The 2,935-nt window shown below is 40.5% G+C and overlaps 1 non-coding gene across 1 annotated transcript; it reads right to left on the reverse strand.

Moving 5' to 3' along the window:
* Nucleotides 1-2,487: 2,487 nt before the first annotated feature.
* Nucleotides 2,488-2,592, reverse strand: LOC148091774 (U6 spliceosomal RNA). The gene has a single exon (XR_015715485.1). It is a non-coding gene; the product is annotated as a U6 spliceosomal RNA (small nuclear RNA).
* Between the last annotated feature and the right edge of the window lie 343 nt (nt 2,593-2,935).

Below are 2,935 nucleotides of genomic sequence, written 5' to 3' on the forward strand. Positions count from 1 at the left end.
GTCAGGAGACAGCAACTTAATGGCATTTGTCCCTGTGGCTTAGGAGCATCTGGGTTATGTCACTTTTTAGATGGCCTGCTTAGTTCAGAGGGAATAAAGTTCTTTGTCTAATGACTTTGTCTAATGACCTTTCAGGGGCCCTTTTCATTGGTGATTTTGCTTTCCAGATCCTCTATTGTTCTGGAAATGTCATGAGATGATAAGATTTCTAGATATTAATTTGTTTCTGCTCAAAGATGAAAGCCAGTTATAAATTTGGAAGGAGCAGGCAACAAGCATATTACAGAGGACAAACTAACAAAGTCATAGTTGTTGTGTGTAACTCGGTGGTTTGGCAAGTCTAAAACTCCAGGGTAAATGGGAACATGGAGTAGGCAAAAAATGCATCTCTACATTTTGTGTCATTTCAATTCAACTAAACTATTTCAATTCAAATCTAATGAACTCAATTCAGTTCAGTTCAATTCAACAGATGTTTCTTTGAGCACCTAGTGAAGAGCAGGTAGTGTCCTAGATGCTGAAACAACTTAGATTTCTTTGAGGTTTTGTATGACCAAGCGAATCAGAACCAATAACATGGACAGCTTTGAGAGAGTCATGTCACCTCCATGGGTCTCAGTTTCCGCATCTGTTAAATGGCGATATCTTCCAACCATTTGCATTTGGTGACATTCCTTATGGGAGGGCTAAGCCTTAGATGAAAGAGCGCTTGTTTTAAAATTGCTGATTTATATCTTATTTTATTTTTATTTTTTTGAATATTTATATGAGTTTATTGAACAGAACTGATAACATATGCTGGAGGGCAAGATCTATAAATCCAGCAACTTATGTTTTAGTCCTGGCTCTGCTCTTATTTAGCTGTTTGAGCTTGGTAAGTGAGTTGGCTTTTCGAGATCTCATTTGAGAGGTCAGAGTAACTGATTTCAAAGGTTCTCTTTTTACCATGTGTTCCTATGAGGCCAGGTAGAACCTCATTTGTCCATGGGAATATTTTGCATAGGGTAAGAAGTCAAATCATGGAGATTTTGTTGTTGTTGTTCTTAAATCTGATTGTTATTCTTTACTCAAAGGTGGTGGGCTGGTGTGGTTTGTAAACTGTGACTATGTAGGTATTCAACCATTGCCTGTGGCAGAAAACGGCTCTGACCAGAAGAAGGATGATTTTAAAAGTAAAAAATTTCTAAACATAAATATCTCTGAATACAAAGATGTTTCTGGCGAGAACTTTAATTGGTGGGGATTTATGTTTGTCAATTTGCAGTGAGAAACATTTTATTAAACTAATATTTATTGAGTTCTGTTGTAATATCTAATATAGTTCACTAAATATTATAGTTTCCCTCTCTGGGGTGCCCTTTCCGCATAAGGATTTCCCACTTGATTGGCGTCAGGCTTTGCCATGTGGCTTGCTTTGGCCAATAAAATGTGAGGAGGAATTCGATCTGCCGCTTGGGAATGGAAGCTTTAAAGGAGGCAGTGAACAATTACTGTATTCTCTTTCTCTGAGCCATGAGACCAGCAATGTCCCAGGGTCTGGGGTGTCCACCAGCCTGGGCCTTGTCATGAAAATACTTGGAGCTAGCCTGTCACTGATTATAGTGTGACCACAGACAAATCTTTTGTCAATTTAACCTGCTAAGATTTCTTTTTCCATTGCATTATAATTGCATCCACCCTGACTACACTGTGCTTGCTGCTGAGAAGTAGAGTGGTGAGCAAGGCAGATCTAAGCTTTGCGGCTGCTCAGCAAGGTGCGCTAGTAAATACGATGCACGCTTCAGTGCAGGGAGTATGCGGCCTGCGCGAATATTGGGGGAGGCAAACCTGGCCTTGGGTCAGAGATGGCCATGGTGATGACATGCGCTTACGCTGTCAGCTTATAAATCAATAGGAGCGAAATCAGCCAAGGGCCAGGACAATGAAGAGAGTGTTGCAAACAGAGAGAAAAGTCCAGGCCGAGGCATACGGGTAGAAAGGTTATGGGAGATTCGTCCTGTGTGGCTGCGAGACAGAGCAAAGGGGGGAATGAGAAGGAACTTGGCCGGCGAGATAACATCCATAATACTAATATCGAGCATTCATTAGCTCTGTGCTAAGTGCTTTACATACGGTTCCCTCACGATTATTATCACCATTGTATCGAAGAGGAAATTGAGCCAGAGAGAGGTTTAATAACTTGCCCGTAGCCACACAGCAGGAATGTGATTTTCTCTGAAAGGCAATAGGAAATCACTGAACGGTGTTACACAGGGGGGCCTCATTATCAGATTCACATCTTAGGAAGATCATCTGGCGGCAGGAGGGGCCCATCTCAGACTCCCGTTCTGGTTGGAGGGAGAGTGGGCCTCAACTTCTGCTGCTCTCACCAACCCAACTCCACTGGCAAGGCAAGGGAGGGCAGGTGAGAGCTGGAGCACTGTAGGAAGGTCACTTTTTAAAAAATGCATTTAAAAAAATTAAAAAACTTTATTACTTTTTTAATAAAAAAGAATGGAAAGGCTCACGAATTAGTGAGTCATCCTTGTCCGGAAGCCAGGCTATTTTTCTTTGTGTCATTGCATTTATTATAGGTGCTGGCAAAGCAAGGACGTAAAAGTTCATGTTTTGAAGGAGTGGGGGTGGCATATGCAAGGAAAAATAAATTGTGGGTCTCAAGAGCATTAATATTTGGGTAGTAGTTTCAATAACAATATACATATAATAAATTGATCCCCAAATGAGCTCTTGTACCTAATTCAAATAATGGATATGATATTGCATCCATATTTTGAGCATTTCAATTTACTTTTGACTGTAAAATAGATACCATAGTGGGTAAATTCAAGGCAAAGCCAATATCTTTAAGTACGTTGGTTAGTGGTCCATGTATTCCTTCCTCCTTGTTTACTGAGGCTGAATAATAGTGATCATAATTCTTGTTTCTCTTTGTCAT

Source organism: Miniopterus natalensis, chromosome 12 (genome assembly GCF_054644295.1).
Source record: "Miniopterus natalensis isolate mMinNat1 chromosome 12, mMinNat1.hap1, whole genome shotgun sequence".
Lineage (NCBI taxonomy): Eukaryota > Metazoa > Chordata > Mammalia > Chiroptera > Miniopteridae > Miniopterus > Miniopterus natalensis.